At 46.3% G+C, this 19,594-nt stretch overlaps 13 non-coding genes across 13 annotated transcripts; all 13 read left to right on the top strand.

Moving 5' to 3' along the window:
* The first annotated feature begins 262 nt into the window (after window positions 1-262).
* LOC142267959 (U2 spliceosomal RNA) lies at window positions 263-453 on the top strand. The gene has a single exon (XR_012733761.1). It is a non-coding gene; the product is annotated as a U2 spliceosomal RNA (small nuclear RNA).
* Window positions 454-1,840: 1,387 nt separating this feature from the next.
* LOC142267977 (U2 spliceosomal RNA) lies at window positions 1,841-2,031 on the top strand. Its single transcript, XR_012733771.1, has one exon. It is a non-coding gene; the product is annotated as a U2 spliceosomal RNA (small nuclear RNA).
* A 1,387-nt stretch (window positions 2,032-3,418) lies between these two features.
* On the top strand, window positions 3,419-3,609 carry LOC142267976 (U2 spliceosomal RNA). Its single transcript, XR_012733770.1, has one exon. It is a non-coding gene; the product is annotated as a U2 spliceosomal RNA (small nuclear RNA).
* A 1,387-nt stretch (window positions 3,610-4,996) lies between these two features.
* Window positions 4,997-5,187, top strand: LOC142267975 (U2 spliceosomal RNA). The gene has a single exon (XR_012733769.1). It is a non-coding gene; the product is annotated as a U2 spliceosomal RNA (small nuclear RNA).
* Window positions 5,188-6,574: 1,387 nt separating this feature from the next.
* On the top strand, window positions 6,575-6,765 carry LOC142267974 (U2 spliceosomal RNA). The gene has a single exon (XR_012733768.1). It is a non-coding gene; the product is annotated as a U2 spliceosomal RNA (small nuclear RNA).
* Window positions 6,766-8,152: 1,387 nt separating this feature from the next.
* LOC142267973 (U2 spliceosomal RNA) lies at window positions 8,153-8,343 on the top strand. Its single transcript, XR_012733767.1, has one exon. It is a non-coding gene; the product is annotated as a U2 spliceosomal RNA (small nuclear RNA).
* A 1,387-nt stretch (window positions 8,344-9,730) lies between these two features.
* LOC142267965 (U2 spliceosomal RNA) lies at window positions 9,731-9,921 on the top strand. Its single transcript, XR_012733764.1, has one exon. It is a non-coding gene; the product is annotated as a U2 spliceosomal RNA (small nuclear RNA).
* A 1,387-nt stretch (window positions 9,922-11,308) lies between these two features.
* Window positions 11,309-11,499, top strand: LOC142267953 (U2 spliceosomal RNA). The gene has a single exon (XR_012733755.1). It is a non-coding gene; the product is annotated as a U2 spliceosomal RNA (small nuclear RNA).
* A 1,387-nt stretch (window positions 11,500-12,886) lies between these two features.
* Window positions 12,887-13,077, top strand: LOC142268019 (U2 spliceosomal RNA). The gene has a single exon (XR_012733808.1). It is a non-coding gene; the product is annotated as a U2 spliceosomal RNA (small nuclear RNA).
* Window positions 13,078-14,464: 1,387 nt separating this feature from the next.
* On the top strand, window positions 14,465-14,655 carry LOC142268006 (U2 spliceosomal RNA). The gene has a single exon (XR_012733797.1). It is a non-coding gene; the product is annotated as a U2 spliceosomal RNA (small nuclear RNA).
* A 1,389-nt stretch (window positions 14,656-16,044) lies between these two features.
* LOC142267993 (U2 spliceosomal RNA) lies at window positions 16,045-16,235 on the top strand. The gene has a single exon (XR_012733786.1). It is a non-coding gene; the product is annotated as a U2 spliceosomal RNA (small nuclear RNA).
* A 1,387-nt stretch (window positions 16,236-17,622) lies between these two features.
* LOC142267981 (U2 spliceosomal RNA) lies at window positions 17,623-17,813 on the top strand. The gene has a single exon (XR_012733775.1). It is a non-coding gene; the product is annotated as a U2 spliceosomal RNA (small nuclear RNA).
* Window positions 17,814-19,200: 1,387 nt separating this feature from the next.
* LOC142267946 (U2 spliceosomal RNA) lies at window positions 19,201-19,391 on the top strand. The gene has a single exon (XR_012733749.1). It is a non-coding gene; the product is annotated as a U2 spliceosomal RNA (small nuclear RNA).
* Window positions 19,392-19,594: the final 203 nt, after the last annotated feature.

The following is a 19,594-nucleotide window of genomic DNA, read 5'->3' as shown; positions in this document are numbered from 1 at the left end:
TATCGTGAATTGGAAAGACTGCAAGGGGGAGGGGAGTTGCTTGCGCCCTAAAGGAGGAGTTATTCAGATTCATTGCAGTGGGCGGCGGCTGCAAAACGCACCATTCTTCTTGTTTTGGCTCTGCAAAGCAGCCTTTTCAAGGGTTGGCTTGGGTGACAAAATGTCTTGTGTAGGCGTGGGTTTGTCTCCCTCTCGCTCTCTCTCCCTAAGATGTGTCCGGCATAGGCCAGGGTGCCACTCGAGGCCCAAACCAATTCTGGTTATCGCTTCTCGGCCTTTTGGCTAAGATCAAGTGTAGTATCTGTTCTTATCAGTTTAATATCTGATACGTCCCCTATCTGGGGACCATATATTAAGTGGATTTTTAGAACAGGGAGATGGAAAAAGAGCTTGCTCTGTCCACTCCACGCATTGACCTGGTATTGCAGTACCTCCAGGAACGGTGCACCCCTTCTTAACCCAGTTTCCAAAAGCAGAACTCAATTCACCTGATTCATATTAGCCCGATTTAATGAATTGGAAGAAAGCATACGTCTTCATATGCACCTCAATTTGGCCCATTCACTTTTCACACTTCCTCCTTTTGTTTTTTATCTTTCACACTTTTGACTTTCTTTATTCATCCAAATAGCAAACTCATCACCACTCAACCTGACCAACTCGGCTATGTCCCCGTGCTGCAGTTCTCTGTCTTATCTAGATCATTTGCAATTGAATGGAATAGATCCCTTTTGGACAAAGTGGATTCACCTGCTGCTGCAGTGACCACAGGTGTGATAACATCTAGAATTGGCATCTGGTGCGATCTCTCCGCTTCCACTCCAAAGAAAGTTACCTGTTTATTCCTATCATGCATTGGTTTTTGGGGTTTTCTTTGAGTAATGATGATCTCTTTAGTAGTCTGTTGGCGCCCTCTCCTGGAGGAATAGTTTGCTTGCTCTTGGACATTCTAAAAGAGAGGTCATGATAGACATTGAGCTTCTGAGCTCAATTGGGGACAGTCATGGGTGATGAATGTTTGCAACCTACTGCGAAGCCTCATACCGCAATATAAGGAACGTCAAATACTAAGAAAGGGCGGCCTATGAAAGAATTACTACTTTCAATAAGTACACTTAAACGGCTAATTGGGAATAGAAAAACTGTAAAAAGCCCTCTGAGAAAGCCCCCCTCTAACCTTTGATAGTAAGCTTTTCTGTAGTCTGCCTGTTGATGTATTTTCCGTTTGAACTGTGCACAACATGAAGAGACGGAACACTGGCGGCTTGTCACAATGCCCCCCGATGACATCACAATAGCGCTGCTGCCTAGAAAACAAGCTGCGCAGAAGAAGTTGTTCTTTGGGTGGGAGGGTGGGCTAGTGGAAGGAGGGGGCAATCTCTTTTTTTCCCGGGTGGTAGGGGGATGACAGGAGAAGGGAAGCGGGTGGTGAGAAAGGTACAGAGGGCAGGGTTTGGGGGCTGGGAAGGAAAGGGAAAAGATTAGGGTTTGGGGATGATGAAAGGGCTTTCTACGGGTAAGGATGGCAAAGGGTGGCAGTGACGGAAAGTCAGGCAACCTGTCCTGTCCGTCTTTTTGTATCGTGAATTGGAAAGACTGCAAGGGGGAGGGGAGTTGCTTGCGCCCTAAAGGAGGAGTTATTCAGATTCATTGCAGTGGGCGGCGGCTGCAAAACGCACCATTCTTCTTGTTTTGGCTCTGCAAAGCAGCCTTTTCAAGGGTTGGCTTGGGTGACAAAATGTCTTGTGTAGGCATGGGTTTGTCTCCCTCTCGCTCTCTCTCCCTAAGATGTGTCCGGCATAGGCCAGGGTGCCACTCGAGGCCCAAACCAATTCTGGTTATCGCTTCTCGGCCTTTTGGCTAAGATCAAGTGTAGTATCTGTTCTTATCAGTTTAATATCTGATACGTCCCCTATCTGGGGACCATATATTAAATGGATTTTTAGAACAGGGAGATGGAAAAAGAGCTTGCTCTGTCCACTCCACGCATTGACCTGGTATTGCAGTACCTCCAGGAACGGTGCACCCCTTCTTAACCCAGTTTCCAAAAGCAGAACTCAATTCACCTGATTCATATTAGCCCGATTTAATGAATTGGAAGAAAGCATACGTCTTCATATGCACCTCAATTTGGCCCATTCACTTTTCACACTTCCTCCTTTTGTTTTTTATCTTTCACACTTTTGACTTTCTTTATTCATCCAAATAGCAAACTCATCACCACTCAACCTGACCAACTCGGCTATGTCCCCGTGCTGCAGTTCTCTGTCTTATCTAGATCATTTGCAATTGAATGGAATAGATCCCTTTTGGACAAAGTGGATTCACCTGCTGCTGCAGTGACCACAGGTGTGATAACATCTAGAATTGGCATCTGGTGCGATCTCTCCGCTTCCACTCCAAAGAAAGTTACCTGTTTATTCCTATCATGCATTGGTTTTTGGGGTTTTCTTTGAGTAATGATGATCTCTTTAGTAGTCTGTTGGCGCCCTCTCCTGGAGGAATAGTTTGCTTGCTCTTGGACATTCTAAAAGAGAGGTCATGATAGACATTGAGCTTCTGAGCTCAATTGGGGACAGTCATGGGTGATGAATGTTTGCAACCTACTGCGAAGCCTCATACCGCAATATAAGGAACGTCAAATACTAAGAAAGGGCGGCCTATGAAAGAATTACTACTTTCAATAAGTACACTTAAACGGCTAATTGGGAATAGAAAAACTGTAAAAAGCCCTCTGAGAAAGCCCCCCTCTAACCTTTGATAGTAAGCTTTTCTGTAGTCTGCCTGTTGATGTATTTTCCGTTTGAACTGTGCACAACATGAAGAGACGGAACACTGGCGGCTTGTCACAATGCCCCCCGATGACATCACAATAGCGCTGCTGCCTAGAAAACAAGCTGCGCAGAAGAAGTTGTTCTTTGGGTGGGAGGGTGGGCTAGTGGAAGGAGGGGGCAATCTCTTTTTTTCCCGGGTGGTAGGGGGATGACAGGAGAAGGGAAGCGGGTGGTGAGAAAGGTACAGAGGGCAGGGTTTGGGGGCTGGGAAGGAAAGGGAAAAGATTAGGGTTTGGGGATGATGAAAGGGCTTTCTACGGGTAAGGATGGCAAAGGGTGGCAGTGACGGAAAGTCAGGCAACCTGTCCTGTCCGTCTTTTTGTATCGTGAATTGGAAAGACTGCAAGGGGGAGGGGAGTTGCTTGCGCCCTAAAGGAGGAGTTATTCAGATTCATTGCAGTGGGCGGCGGCTGCAAAACGCACCATTCTTCTTGTTTTGGCTCTGCAAAGCAGCCTTTTCAAGGGTTGGCTTGGGTGACAAAATGTCTTGTGTAGGCGTGGGTTTGTCTCCCTCTCGCTCTCTCTCCCTAAGATGTGTCCGGCATAGGCCAGGGTGCCACTCGAGGCCCAAACCAATTCTGGTTATCGCTTCTCGGCCTTTTGGCTAAGATCAAGTGTAGTATCTGTTCTTATCAGTTTAATATCTGATACGTCCCCTATCTGGGGACCATATATTAAATGGATTTTTAGAACAGGGAGATGGAAAAAGAGCTTGCTCTGTCCACTCCACGCATTGACCTGGTATTGCAGTACCTCCAGGAACGGTGCACCCCTTCTTAACCCAGTTTCCAAAAGCAGAACTCAATTCACCTGATTCATATTAGCCCGATTTAATGAATTGGAAGAAAGCATACGTCTTCATATGCACCTCAATTTGGCCCATTCACTTTTCACACTTCCTCCTTTTGTTTTTTATCTTTCACACTTTTGACTTTCTTTATTCATCCAAATAGCAAACTCATCACCACTCAACCTGACCAACTCGGCTATGTCCCCGTGCTGCAGTTCTCTGTCTTATCTAGATCATTTGCAATTGAATGGAATAGATCCCTTTTGGACAAAGTGGATTCACCTGCTGCTGCAGTGACCACAGGTGTGATAACATCTAGAATTGGCATCTGGTGCGATCTCTCCGCTTCCACTCCAAAGAAAGTTACCTGTTTATTCCTATCATGCATTGGTTTTTGGGGTTTTCTTTGAGTAATGATGATCTCTTTAGTAGTCTGTTGGCGCCCTCTCCTGGAGGAATAGTTTGCTTGCTCTTGGACATTCTAAAAGAGAGGTCATGATAGACATTGAGCTTCTGAGCTCAATTGGGGACAGTCATGGGTGATGAATGTTTGCAACCTACTGCGAAGCCTCATACCGCAATATAAGGAACGTCAAATACTAAGAAAGGGCGGCCTATGAAAGAATTACTACTTTCAATAAGTACACTTAAACGGCTAATTGGGAATAGAAAAACTGTAAAAAGCCCTCTGAGAAAGCCCCCCTCTAACCTTTGATAGTAAGCTTTTCTGTAGTCTGCCTGTTGATGTATTTTCCGTTTGAACTGTGCACAACATGAAGAGACGGAACACTGGCGGCTTGTCACAATGCCCCCCGATGACATCACAATAGCGCTGCTGCCTAGAAAACAAGCTGCGCAGAAGAAGTTGTTCTTTGGGTGGGAGGGTGGGCTAGTGGAAGGAGGGGGCAATCTCTTTTTTTCCCGGGTGGTAGGGGGATGACAGGAGAAGGGAAGCGGGTGGTGAGAAAGGTACAGAGGGCAGGGTTTGGGGGCTGGGAAGGAAAGGGAAAAGATTAGGGTTTGGGGATGATGAAAGGGCTTTCTACGGGTAAGGATGGCAAAGGGTGGCAGTGACGGAAAGTCAGGCAACCTGTCCTGTCCGTCTTTTTGTATCGTGAATTGGAAAGACTGCAAGGGGGAGGGGAGTTGCTTGCGCCCTAAAGGAGGAGTTATTCAGATTCATTGCAGTGGGCGGCGGCTGCAAAACGCACCATTCTTCTTGTTTTGGCTCTGCAAAGCAGCCTTTTCAAGGGTTGGCTTGGGTGACAAAATGTCTTGTGTAGGCGTGGGTTTGTCTCCCTCTCGCTCTCTCTCCCTAAGATGTGTCCGGCATAGGCCAGGGTGCCACTCGAGGCCCAAACCAATTCTGGTTATCGCTTCTCGGCCTTTTGGCTAAGATCAAGTGTAGTATCTGTTCTTATCAGTTTAATATCTGATACGTCCCCTATCTGGGGACCATATATTAAATGGATTTTTAGAACAGGGAGATGGAAAAAGAGCTTGCTCTGTCCACTCCACGCATTGACCTGGTATTGCAGTACCTCCAGGAACGGTGCACCCCTTCTTAACCCAGTTTCCAAAAGCAGAACTCAATTCACCTGATTCATATTAGCCCGATTTAATGAATTGGAAGAAAGCATACGTCTTCATATGCACCTCAATTTGGCCCATTCACTTTTCACACTTCCTCCTTTTGTTTTTTATCTTTCACACTTTTGACTTTCTTTATTCATCCAAATAGCAAACTCATCACCACTCAACCTGACCAACTCGGCTATGTCCCCGTGCTGCAGTTCTCTGTCTTATCTAGATCATTTGCAATTGAATGGAATAGATCCCTTTTGGACAAAGTGGATTCACCTGCTGCTGCAGTGACCACAGGTGTGATAACATCTAGAATTGGCATCTGGTGCGATCTCTCCGCTTCCACTCCAAAGAAAGTTACCTGTTTATTCCTATCATGCATTGGTTTTTGGGGTTTTCTTTGAGTAATGATGATCTCTTTAGTAGTCTGTTGGCGCCCTCTCCTGGAGGAATAGTTTGCTTGCTCTTGGACATTCTAAAAGAGAGGTCATGATAGACATTGAGCTTCTGAGCTCAATTGGGGACAGTCATGGGTGATGAATGTTTGCAACCTACTGCGAAGCCTCATACCGCAATATAAGGAACGTCAAATACTAAGAAAGGGCGGCCTATGAAAGAATTACTACTTTCAATAAGTACACTTAAACGGCTAATTGGGAATAGAAAAACTGTAAAAAGCCCTCTGAGAAAGCCCCCCTCTAACCTTTGATAGTAAGCTTTTCTGTAGTCTGCCTGTTGATGTATTTTCCGTTTGAACTGTGCACAACATGAAGAGACGGAACACTGGCGGCTTGTCACAATGCCCCCCGATGACATCACAATAGCGCTGCTGCCTAGAAAACAAGCTGCGCAGAAGAAGTTGTTCTTTGGGTGGGAGGGTGGGCTAGTGGAAGGAGGGGGCAATCTCTTTTTTTCCCGGGTGGTAGGGGGATGACAGGAGAAGGGAAGCGGGTGGTGAGAAAGGTACAGAGGGCAGGGTTTGGGGGCTGGGAAGGAAAGGGAAAAGATTAGGGTTTGGGGATGATGAAAGGGCTTTCTACGGGTAAGGATGGCAAAGGGTGGCAGTGACGGAAAGTCAGGCAACCTGTCCTGTCCGTCTTTTTGTATCGTGAATTGGAAAGACTGCAAGGGGGAGGGGAGTTGCTTGCGCCCTAAAGGAGGAGTTATTCAGATTCATTGCAGTGGGCGGCGGCTGCAAAACGCACCATTCTTCTTGTTTTGGCTCTGCAAAGCAGCCTTTTCAAGGGTTGGCTTGGGTGACAAAATGTCTTGTGTAGGCGTGGGTTTGTCTCCCTCTCGCTCTCTCTCCCTAAGATGTGTCCGGCATAGGCCAGGGTGCCACTCGAGGCCCAAACCAATTCTGGTTATCGCTTCTCGGCCTTTTGGCTAAGATCAAGTGTAGTATCTGTTCTTATCAGTTTAATATCTGATACGTCCCCTATCTGGGGACCATATATTAAATGGATTTTTAGAACAGGGAGATGGAAAAAGAGCTTGCTCTGTCCACTCCACGCATTGACCTGGTATTGCAGTACCTCCAGGAACGGTGCACCCCTTCTTAACCCAGTTTCCAAAAGCAGAACTCAATTCACCTGATTCATATTAGCCCGATTTAATGAATTGGAAGAAAGCATACGTCTTCATATGCACCTCAATTTGGCCCATTCACTTTTCACACTTCCTCCTTTTGTTTTTTATCTTTCACACTTTTGACTTTCTTTATTCATCCAAATAGCAAACTCATCACCACTCAACCTGACCAACTCGGCTATGTCCCCGTGCTGCAGTTCTCTGTCTTATCTAGATCATTTGCAATTGAATGGAATAGATCCCTTTTGGACAAAGTGGATTCACCTGCTGCTGCAGTGACCACAGGTGTGATAACATCTAGAATTGGCATCTGGTGCGATCTCTCCGCTTCCACTCCAAAGAAAGTTACCTGTTTATTCCTATCATGCATTGGTTTTTGGGGTTTTCTTTGAGTAATGATGATCTCTTTAGTAGTCTGTTGGCGCCCTCTCCTGGAGGAATAGTTTGCTTGCTCTTGGACATTCTAAAAGAGAGGTCATGATAGACATTGAGCTTCTGAGCTCAATTGGGGACAGTCATGGGTGATGAATGTTTGCAACCTACTGCGAAGCCTCATACCGCAATATAAGGAACGTCAAATACTAAGAAAGGGCGGCCTATGAAAGAATTACTACTTTCAATAAGTACACTTAAACGGCTAATTGGGAATAGAAAAACTGTAAAAAGCCCTCTGAGAAAGCCCCCCTCTAACCTTTGATAGTAAGCTTTTCTGTAGTCTGCCTGTTGATGTATTTTCCGTTTGAACTGTGCACAACATGAAGAGACGGAACACTGGCGGCTTGTCACAATGCCCCCCGATGACATCACAATAGCGCTGCTGCCTAGAAAACAAGCTGCGCAGAAGAAGTTGTTCTTTGGGTGGGAGGGTGGGCTAGTGGAAGGAGGGGGCAATCTCTTTTTTTCCCGGGTGGTAGGGGGATGACAGGAGAAGGGAAGCGGGTGGTGAGAAAGGTACAGAGGGCAGGGTTTGGGGGCTGGGAAGGAAAGGGAAAAGATTAGGGTTTGGGGATGATGAAAGGGCTTTCTACGGGTAAGGATGGCAAAGGGTGGCAGTGACGGAAAGTCAGGCAACCTGTCCTGTCCGTCTTTTTGTATCGTGAATTGGAAAGACTGCAAGGGGGAGGGGAGTTGCTTGCGCCCTAAAGGAGGAGTTATTCAGATTCATTGCAGTGGGCGGCGGCTGCAAAACGCACCATTCTTCTTGTTTTGGCTCTGCAAAGCAGCCTTTTCAAGGGTTGGCTTGGGTGACAAAATGTCTTGTGTAGGCGTGGGTTTGTCTCCCTCTCGCTCTCTCTCCCTAAGATGTGTCCGGCATAGGCCAGGGTGCCACTCGAGGCCCAAACCAATTCTGGTTATCGCTTCTCGGCCTTTTGGCTAAGATCAAGTGTAGTATCTGTTCTTATCAGTTTAATATCTGATACGTCCCCTATCTGGGGACCATATATTAAATGGATTTTTAGAACAGGGAGATGGAAAAAGAGCTTGCTCTGTCCACTCCACGCATTGACCTGGTATTGCAGTACCTCCAGGAACGGTGCACCCCTTCTTAACCCAGTTTCCAAAAGCAGAACTCAATTCACCTGATTCATATTAGCCCGATTTAATGAATTGGAAGAAAGCATACGTCTTCATATGCACCTCAATTTGGCCCATTCACTTTTCACACTTCCTCCTTTTGTTTTTTATCTTTCACACTTTTGACTTTCTTTATTCATCCAAATAGCAAACTCATCACCACTCAACCTGACCAACTCGGCTATGTCCCCGTGCTGCAGTTCTCTGTCTTATCTAGATCATTTGCAATTGAATGGAATAGATCCCTTTTGGACAAAGTGGATTCACCTGCTGCTGCAGTGACCACAGGTGTGATAACATCTAGAATTGGCATCTGGTGCGATCTCTCCGCTTCCACTCCAAAGAAAGTTACCTGTTTATTCCTATCATGCATTGGTTTTTGGGGTTTTCTTTGAGTAATGATGATCTCTTTAGTAGTCTGTTGGCGCCCTCTCCTGGAGGAATAGTTTGCTTGCTCTTGGACATTCTAAAAGAGAGGTCATGATAGACATTGAGCTTCTGAGCTCAATTGGGGACAGTCATGGGTGATGAATGTTTGCAACCTACTGCGAAGCCTCATACCGCAATATAAGGAACGTCAAATACTAAGAAAGGGCGGCCTATGAAAGAATTACTACTTTCAATAAGTACACTTAAACGGCTAATTGGGAATAGAAAAACTGTAAAAAGCCCTCTGAGAAAGCCCCCCTCTAACCTTTGATAGTAAGCTTTTCTGTAGTCTGCCTGTTGATGTATTTTCCGTTTGAACTGTGCACAACATGAAGAGACGGAACACTGGCGGCTTGTCACAATGCCCCCCGATGACATCACAATAGCGCTGCTGCCTAGAAAACAAGCTGCGCAGAAGAAGTTGTTCTTTGGGTGGGAGGGTGGGCTAGTGGAAGGAGGGGGCAATCTCTTTTTTTCCCGGGTGGTAGGGGGATGACAGGAGAAGGGAAGCGGGTGGTGAGAAAGGTACAGAGGGCAGGGTTTGGGGGCTGGGAAGGAAAGGGAAAAGATTAGGGTTTGGGGATGATGAAAGGGCTTTCTACGGGTAAGGATGGCAAAGGGTGGCAGTGACGGAAAGTCAGGCAACCTGTCCTGTCCGTCTTTTTGTATCGTGAATTGGAAAGACTGCAAGGGGGAGGGGAGTTGCTTGCGCCCTAAAGGAGGAGTTATTCAGATTCATTGCAGTGGGCGGCGGCTGCAAAACGCACCATTCTTCTTGTTTTGGCTCTGCAAAGCAGCCTTTTCAAGGGTTGGCTTGGGTGACAAAATGTCTTGTGTAGGCGTGGGTTTGTCTCCCTCTCGCTCTCTCTCCCTAAGATGTGTCCGGCATAGGCCAGGGTGCCACTCGAGGCCCAAACCAATTCTGGTTATCGCTTCTCGGCCTTTTGGCTAAGATCAAGTGTAGTATCTGTTCTTATCAGTTTAATATCTGATACGTCCCCTATCTGGGGACCATATATTAAATGGATTTTTAGAACAGGGAGATGGAAAAAGAGCTTGCTCTGTCCACTCCACGCATTGACCTGGTATTGCAGTACCTCCAGGAACGGTGCACCCCTTCTTAACCCAGTTTCCAAAAGCAGAACTCAATTCACCTGATTCATATTAGCCCGATTTAATGAATTGGAAGAAAGCATACGTCTTCATATGCACCTCAATTTGGCCCATTCACTTTTCACACTTCCTCCTTTTGTTTTTTATCTTTCACACTTTTGACTTTCTTTATTCATCCAAATAGCAAACTCATCACCACTCAACCTGACCAACTCGGCTATGTCCCCGTGCTGCAGTTCTCTGTCTTATCTAGATCATTTGCAATTGAATGGAATAGATCCCTTTTGGACAAAGTGGATTCACCTGCTGCTGCAGTGACCACAGGTGTGATAACATCTAGAATTGGCATCTGGTGCGATCTCTCCGCTTCCACTCCAAAGAAAGTTACCTGTTTATTCCTATCATGCATTGGTTTTTGGGGTTTTCTTTGAGTAATGATGATCTCTTTAGTAGTCTGTTGGCGCCCTCTCCTGGAGGAATAGTTTGCTTGCTCTTGGACATTCTAAAAGAGAGGTCATGATAGACATTGAGCTTCTGAGCTCAATTGGGGACAGTCATGGGTGATGAATGTTTGCAACCTACTGCGAAGCCTCATACCGCAATATAAGGAACGTCAAATACTAAGAAAGGGCGGCCTATGAAAGAATTACTACTTTCAATAAGTACACTTAAACGGCTAATTGGGAATAGAAAAACTGTAAAAAGCCCTCTGAGAAAGCCCCCCTCTAACCTTTGATAGTAAGCTTTTCTGTAGTCTGCCTGTTGATGTATTTTCCGTTTGAACTGTGCACAACATGAAGAGACGGAACACTGGCGGCTTGTCACAATGCCCCCCGATGACATCACAATAGCGCTGCTGCCTAGAAAACAAGCTGCGCAGAAGAAGTTGTTCTTTGGGTGGGAGGGTGGGCTAGTGGAAGGAGGGGGCAATCTCTTTTTTTCCCGGGTGGTAGGGGGATGACAGGAGAAGGGAAGCGGGTGGTGAGAAAGGTACAGAGGGCAGGGTTTGGGGGCTGGGAAGGAAAGGGAAAAGATTAGGGTTTGGGGATGATGAAAGGGCTTTCTACGGGTAAGGATGGCAAAGGGTGGCAGTGACGGAAAGTCAGGCAACCTGTCCTGTCCGTCTTTTTGTATCGTGAATTGGAAAGACTGCAAGGGGGAGGGGAGTTGCTTGCGCCCTAAAGGAGGAGTTATTCAGATTCATTGCAGTGGGCGGCGGCTGCAAAACGCACCATTCTTCTTGTTTTGGCTCTGCAAAGCAGCCTTTTCAAGGGTTGGCTTGGGTGACAAAATGTCTTGTGTAGGCGTGGGTTTGTCTCCCTCTCGCTCTCTCTCCCTAAGATGTGTCCGGCATAGGCCAGGGTGCCACTCGAGGCCCAAACCAATTCTGGTTATCGCTTCTCGGCCTTTTGGCTAAGATCAAGTGTAGTATCTGTTCTTATCAGTTTAATATCTGATACGTCCCCTATCTGGGGACCATATATTAAATGGATTTTTAGAACAGGGAGATGGAAAAAGAGCTTGCTCTGTCCACTCCACGCATTGACCTGGTATTGCAGTACCTCCAGGAACGGTGCACCCCTTCTTAACCCAGTTTCCAAAAGCAGAACTCAATTCACCTGATTCATATTAGCCCGATTTAATGAATTGGAAGAAAGCATACGTCTTCATATGCACCTCAATTTGGCCCATTCACTTTTCACACTTCCTCCTTTTGTTTTTTATCTTTCACACTTTTGACTTTCTTTATTCATCCAAATAGCAAACTCATCACCACTCAACCTGACCAACTCGGCTATGTCCCCGTGCTGCAGTTCTCTGTCTTATCTAGATCATTTGCAATTGAATGGAATAGATCCCTTTTGGACAAAGTGGATTCACCTGCTGCTGCAGTGACCACAGGTGTGATAACATCTAGAATTGGCATCTGGTGCGATCTCTCCGCTTCCACTCCAAAGAAAGTTACCTGTTTATTCCTATCATGCATTGGTTTTTGGGGTTTTCTTTGAGTAATGATGATCTCTTTAGTAGTCTGTTGGCGCCCTCTCCTGGAGGAATAGTTTGCTTGCTCTTGGACATTCTAAAAGAGAGGTCATGATAGACATTGAGCTTCTGAGCTCAATTGGGGACAGTCATGGGTGATGAATGTTTGCAACCTACTGCGAAGCCTCATACCGCAATATAAGGAACGTCAAATACTAAGAAAGGGCGGCCTATGAAAGAATTACTACTTTCAATAAGTACACTTAAACGGCTAATTGGGAATAGAAAAACTGTAAAAAGCCCTCTGAGAAAGCCCCCCTCTAACCTTTGATAGTAAGCTTTTCTGTAGTCTGCCTGTTGATGTATTTTCCGTTTGAACTGTGCACAACATGAAGAGACGGAACACTGGCGGCTTGTCACAATGCCCCCCGATGACATCACAATAGCGCTGCTGCCTAGAAAACAAGCTGCGCAGAAGAAGTTGTTCTTTGGGTGGGAGGGTGGGCTAGTGGAAGGAGGGGGCAATCTCTTTTTTTCCCGGGTGGTAGGGGGATGACAGGAGAAGGGAAGCGGGTGGTGAGAAAGGTACAGAGGGCAGGGTTTGGGGGCTGGGAAGGAAAGGGAAAAGATTAGGGTTTGGGGATGATGAAAGGGCTTTCTACGGGTAAGGATGGCAAAGGGTGGCAGTGACGGAAAGTCAGGCAACCTGTCCTGTCCGTCTTTTTGTATCGTGAATTGGAAAGACTGCAAGGGGGAGGGGAGTTGCTTGCGCCCTAAAGGAGGAGTTATTCAGATTCATTGCAGTGGGCGGCGGCTGCAAAACGCACCATTCTTCTTGTTTTGGCTCTGCAAAGCAGCCTTTTCAAGGGTTGGCTTGGGTGACAAAATGTCTTGTGTAGGCGTGGGTTTGTCTCCCTCTCGCTCTCTCTCCCTAAGATGTGTCCGGCATAGGCCAGGGTGCCACTCGAGGCCCAAACCAATTCTGGTTATCGCTTCTCGGCCTTTTGGCTAAGATCAAGTGTAGTATCTGTTCTTATCAGTTTAATATCTGATACGTCCCCTATCTGGGGACCATATATTAAATGGATTTTTAGAACAGGGAGATGGAAAAAGAGCTTGCTCTGTCCACTCCACGCATTGACCTGGTATTGCAGTACCTCCAGGAACGGTGCACCCCTTCTTAACCCAGTTTCCAAAAGCAGAACTCAATTCACCTGATTCATATTAGCCCGATTTAATGAATTGGAAGAAAGCATACGTCTTCATATGCACCTCAATTTGGCCCATTCACTTTTCACACTTCCTCCTTTTGTTTTTTATCTTTCACACTTTTGACTTTCTTTATTCATCCAAATAGCAAACTCATCACCACTCAACCTGACCAACTCGGCTATGTCCCCGTGCTGCAGTTCTCTGTCTTATCTAGATCATTTGCAATTGAATGGAATAGATCCCTTTTGGACAAAGTGGATTCACCTGCTGCTGCAGTGACCACAGGTGTGATAACATCTAGAATTGGCATCTGGTGCGATCTCTCCGCTTCCACTCCAAAGAAAGTTACCTGTTTATTCCTATCATGCATTGGTTTTTGGGGTTTTCTTTGAGTAATGATGATCTCTTTAGTAGTCTGTTGGCGCCCTCTCCTGGAGGAATAGTTTGCTTGCTCTTGGACATTCTAAAAGAGAGGTCATGATAGACATTGAGCTTCTGAGCTCAATTGGGGACAGTCATGGGTGATGAATGTTTGCAACCTACTGCGAAGCCTCATACCGCAATATAAGGAACGTCAAATACTAAGAAAGGGCGGCCTATGAAAGAATTACTACTTTCAATAAGTACACTTAAACGGCTAATTGGGAATAGAAAAACTGTAAAAAGCCCTCTGAGAAAGCCCCCCTCTAACCTTTGATAGTAAGCTTTTCTGTAGTCTGCCTGTTGATGTATTTTCCGTTTGAACTGTGCACAACATGAAGAGACGGAACACTGGCGGCTTGTCACAATGCCCCCCGATGACATCACAATAGCGCTGCTGCCTAGAAAACAAGCTGCGCAGAAGAAGTTGTTCTTTGGGTGGGAGGGTGGGCTAGTGGAAGGAGGGGGCAATCTCTTTTTTTCCCGGGTGGTAGGGGGATGACAGGAGAAGGGAAGCGGGTGGTGAGAAAGGTACAGAGGGCAGGGTTTGGGGGCTGGGAAGGAAAGGGAAAAGATTAGGGTTTGGGGATGATGAAAGGGCTTTCTACGGGTAAGGATGGCAAAGGGTGGCAGTGACGGAAAGTCAGGCAACCTGTCCTGTCCGTCTTTTTGTATCGTGAATTGGAAAGACTGCAAGGGGGAGGGGAGTTGCTTGCGCCCTAAAGGAGGAGTTATTCAGATTCATTGCAGTGGGCGGCGGCTGCAAAACGCACCATTCTTCTTGTTTTGGCTCTGCAAAGCAGCCTTTTCAAGGGTTGGCTTGGGTGACAAAATGTCTTGTGTAGGCGTGGGTTTGTCTCCCTCTCGCTCTCTCTCCCTAAGATGTGTCCGGCATAGGCCAGGGTGCCACTCGAGGCCCAAACCAATTCTGGTTATCGCTTCTCGGCCTTTTGGCTAAGATCAAGTGTAGTATCTGTTCTTATCAGTTTAATATCTGATACGTCCCCTATCTGGGGACCATATATTAAATGGATTTTTAGAACAGGGAGATGGAAAAAGAGCTTGCTCTGTCCACTCCACGCATTGACCTGGTATTGCAGTACCTCCAGGAACGGTGCACCCCTTCTTAACCCAGTTTCCAAAAGCAGAACTCAATTCACCTGATTCATATTAGCCCGATTTAATGAATTGGAAGAAAGCATACGTCTTCATATGCACCTCAATTTGGCCCATTCACTTTTCACACTTCCTCCTTTTGTTTTTTATCTTTCACACTTTTGACTTTCTTTATTCATCCAAATAGCAAACTCATCACCACTCAACCTGACCAACTCGGCTATGTCCCCGTGCTGCAGTTCTCTGTCTTATCTAGATCATTTGCAATTGAATGGAATAGATCCCTTTTGGACAAAGTGGATTCACCTGCTGCTGCAGTGACCACAGGTGTGATAACATCTAGAATTGGCATCTGGTGCGATCTCTCCGCTTCCACTCCAAAGAAAGTTACCTGTTTATTCCTATCATGCATTGGTTTTTGGGGTTTTCTTTGAGTAATGATGATCTCTTTAGTAGTCTGTTGGCGCCCTCTCCTGGAGGAATAGTTTGCTTGCTCTTGGACATTCTAAAAGAGAGGTCATGATAGACATTGAGCTTCTGAGCTCAATTGGGGACAGTCATGGGTGATGAATGTTTGCAACCTACTGCGAAGCCTCATACCGCAATATAAGGAACGTCAAATACTAAGAAAGGGCGGCCTATGAAAGAATTACTACTTTCAATAAGTACACTTAAACGGCTAATTGGGAATAGAAAAACTGTAAAAAGCCCTCTGAGAAAGCCCCCCTCTAACCTTTGATAGTAAGCTTTTCTGTAGTCTGCCTGTTGATGTATTTTCCGTTTGAACTGTGCACAACATGAAGAGACGGAACACTGGCGGCTTGTCACAATGCCCCCCGATGACATCACAATAGCGCTGCTGCCTAGAAAACAAGCTGCGCAGAAGAAGTTGTTCTTTGGGTGGGAGGGTGGGCTAGTGGAAGGAGGGGGCAATCTCTTTTTTTCCCGGGTGGTAGGGGGATGACAGGAGAAGGGAAGCGGGTGGTGAGAAAGGTACAGAGGGCAGGGTTTGGGGGCTGGGAAGGAAAGGGAAAAGATTAGGGTTTGGGGATGATGAAAGGGCTTTCTACGGGTAAGGATGGCAAAGGGTGGCAGAGTGACGGAAAGTCAGGCAACCTGTCCTGTCCGTCTTTTTGTATCGTGAATTGGAAAGACTGCAAGGGGGAGGGGAGTTGCTTGCGCCCTAAAGGAGGAGTTATTCAGATTCATTGCAGTGGGCGGCGGCTGCAAAACGCACCATTCTTCTTGTTTTGGCTCTGCAAAGCAGCCTTTTCAAGGGTTGGCTTGGGTGACAAAATGTCTTGTGTAGGCGTGGGTTTGTCTCCCTCTCGCTCTCTCTCCCTAAGATGTGTCCGGCATAGGCCAGGGTGCCACTCGAGGCCCAAACCAATTCTGGTTATCGCTTCTCGGCCTTTTGGCTAAGATCAAGTGTAGTATCTGTTCTTATCAGTTTAATATCTGATACGTCCCCTATCTGGGGACCATATATTAAATGGATTTTTAGAACAGGGAGATGGAAAAAGAGCTTGCTCTGTCCACTCCACGCATTGACCTGGTATTGCAGTACCTCCAGGAACGGTGCACCCCTTCTTAACCCAGTTTCCAAAAGCAGAACTCAATTCACCTGATTCATATTAGCCCGATTTAATGAATTGGAAGAAAGCATACGTCTTCATATGCACCTCAATTTGGCCCATTCACTTTTCACACTTCCTCCTTTTGTTTTTTATCTTTCACACTTTTGACTTTCTTTATTCATCCAAATAGCAAACTCATCACCACTCAACCTGACCAACTCGGCTATGTCCCCGTGCTGCAGTTCTCTGTCTTATCTAGATCATTTGCAATTGAATGGAATAGATCCCTTTTGGACAAAGTGGATTCACCTGCTGCTGCAGTGACCACAGGTGTGATAACATCTAGAATTGGCATCTGGTGCGATCTCTCCGCTTCCACTCCAAAGAAAGTTACCTGTTTATTCCTATCATGCATTGGTTTTTGGGGTTTTCTTTGAGTAATGATGATCTCTTTAGTAGTCTGTTGGCGCCCTCTCCTGGAGGAATAGTTTGCTTGCTCTTGGACATTCTAAAAGAGAGGTCATGATAGACATTGAGCTTCTGAGCTCAATTGGGGACAGTCATGGGTGATGAATGTTTGCAACCTACTGCGAAGCCTCATACCGCAATATAAGGAACGTCAAATACTAAGAAAGGGCGGCCTATGAAAGAATTACTACTTTCAATAAGTACACTTAAACGGCTAATTGGGAATAGAAAAACTGTAAAAAGCCCTCTGAGAAAGCCCCCCTCTAACCTTTGATAGTAAGCTTTTCTGTAGTCTGCCTGTTGATGTATTTTCCGTTTGAACTGTGCACAACATGAAGAGACGGAACACTGGCGGCTTGTCACAATGCCCCCCGATGACATCACAATAGCGCTGCTGCCTAGAAAACAAGCTGCGCAGAAGAAGTTGTTCTTTGGGTGGGAGGGTGGGCTAGTGGAAGGAGGGGGCAATCTCTTTTTTTCCCGGGTGGTAGGGGGATGACAGGAGAAGGGAAGCGGGTGGTGAGAAAGGTACAGAGGGCAGGGTTTGGGGGCTGGGAAGGAAAGGGAAAAGATTAGGGTTTGGGGATGATGAAAGGGCTTTCTACGGGTAAGGATGGCAAAGGGTGGCAGTGACGGAAAGTCAGGCAACCTGTCCTGTCCGTCTTTTTGTATCGTGAATTGGAAAGACTGCAAGGGGGAGGGGAGTTGCTTGCGCCCTAAAGGAGGAGTTATTCAGATTCATTGCAGTGGGCGGCGGCTGCAAAACGCACCATTCTTCTTGTTTTGGCTCTGCAAAGCAGCCTTTTCAAGGGTTGGCTTGGGTGACAAAATGTCTTGTGTAGGCGTGGGTTTGTCTCCCTCTCGCTCTCTCTCCCTAAGATGTGTCCGGCATAGGCCAGGGTGCCACTCGAGGCCCAAACCAATTCTGGTTATCGCTTCTCGGCCTTTTGGCTAAGATCAAGTGTAGTATCTGTTCTTATCAGTTTAATATCTGATACGTCCCCTATCTGGGGACCATATATTAAATGGATTTTTAGAACAGGGAGATGGAAAAAGAGCTTGCTCTGTCCACTCCACGCATTGACCTGGTATTGCAGTACCTCCAGGAACGGTGCACCCCTTCTTAACCCAGTTTCCAAAAGCAGAACTCAATTCACCTGATTCATATTAGCCCGATTTAATGAATTGGAAGAAAGCATACGTCTTCATATGCACCTCAATTTGGCCCATTCACTTTTCACACTTCCTCCTTTTGTTTTTTATCTTTCACACTTTTGACTTTCTTTATTCATCCAAATAGCAAACTCATCACCACTCAACCTGACCAACTCGGCTATGTCCCCGTGCTGCAGTTCTCTGTCTTATCTAGATCATTTGCAATTGAATGGAATAGATCCCTTTTGGACAAAGTGGATTCACCTGCTGCTGCAGTGACCACAGGTGTGATAACATCTAGAATTGGCATCTGGTGCGATCTCTCCGCTTCCACTCCAAAGAAAGTTACCTGTTTATTCCTATCATGCATTGGTTTTTGGGGTTTTCTTTGAGTAATGATGATCTCTTTAGTAGTCTGTTGGCGCCCTCTCCTGGAGGAATAGTTTGCTTGCTCTTGGACATTCTAAAAGAGAGGTCATGATAGACATTGAGCTTCTGAGCTCAATTGGGGACAGTCATGGGTGATGAATGTTTGCAACCTACTGCGAAGCCTCATACCGCAATATAAGGAACGTCAAATACTAAGAAAGGGCGGCCTATGAAAGAATTACTACTTTCAATAAGTACACTTAAACGGCTAATTGGGAATAGAAAAACTGTAAAAAGCCCTCTGAGAAAGCCCCCCTCTAACCTTTGATAGTAAGCTTTTCTGTAGTCTGCCTGTTGATGTATTTTCCGTTTGAACTGTGCACAACATGAAGAGACGGAACACTGGCGGCTTGTCACAATGCCCCCCGATGACATCACAATAGCGCTGCTGCCTAGAAAACAAGCTGCGCAGAAGAAGTTGTTCTTTGGGTGGGAGGGTGGGCTAGTGGAAGGAGGGGGCAATCTCTTTTTTTCCCGGGTGGTAGGGGGATGACAGGAGAAGGGAAGCGGGTGGTGAGAAAGGTACAGAGGGCAGGGTTTGGGGGCTGGGAAGGAAAGGGAAAAGATTAGGGTTTGGGGATGATGAAAGGGCTTTCTACGGGTAAGGATGGCAAAGGGTGGCAGTGACGGAAAGTCAGGCAACCTGTCCTGTCCGTCTTTTTGTATCGTGAATTGGAAAGACTGCAAGGGGGAGGGGAGTTGCTTGCGCCCTAAAGGAGGAGTTATTCAGATTCATTGCAGTGGGCGGCGGCTGCAAAACGCACCATTCTTCTTGTTTTGGCTCTGCAAAGCAGCCTTTTCAAGGGTTGGCTTGGGTGACAAAATGTCTTGTGTAGGCGTGGGTTTGTCTCCCTCTCGCTCTCTCTCCCTAAGATGTGTCCGGCATAGGCCAGGGTGCCACTCGAGGCCCAAACCAATTCTGGTTATCGCTTCTCGGCCTTTTGGCTAAGATCAAGTGTAGTATCTGTTCTTATCAGTTTAATATCTGATACGTCCCCTATCTGGGGACCATATATTAAATGGATTTTTAGAACAGGGAGATGGAAAAAGAGCTTGCTCTGTCCACTCCACGCATTGACCTGGTATTGCAGTACCTCCAGGAACGGTGCACCCCTTCTTAACCCAGTTTCCAAAAGCAGAACTCAATTCACCTGATTCATATTAGCCCGATTTAATGAATTGGAAGAAAGCATACGTCTTCATATGCACCTCAATTTGGCCCATTCACTTTTCACACTTCCTCCTTTTGTTTTTTATCTTTCACACTTTTGACTTTCTTTATTCATCCAAATAGCAAACTCATCACCACTCAACCTGAC

The sequence above is a fragment of the Anomaloglossus baeobatrachus genome, unplaced genomic scaffold (assembly GCF_048569485.1).
Source record: "Anomaloglossus baeobatrachus isolate aAnoBae1 unplaced genomic scaffold, aAnoBae1.hap1 Scaffold_2978, whole genome shotgun sequence".
Classification (NCBI taxonomy): Eukaryota; Metazoa; Chordata; class Amphibia; order Anura; family Aromobatidae; genus Anomaloglossus; species Anomaloglossus baeobatrachus.
Note: the sequence above shows the minus strand (reverse complement) of the source record. Positions and strands in the feature narration are given on the sequence as shown.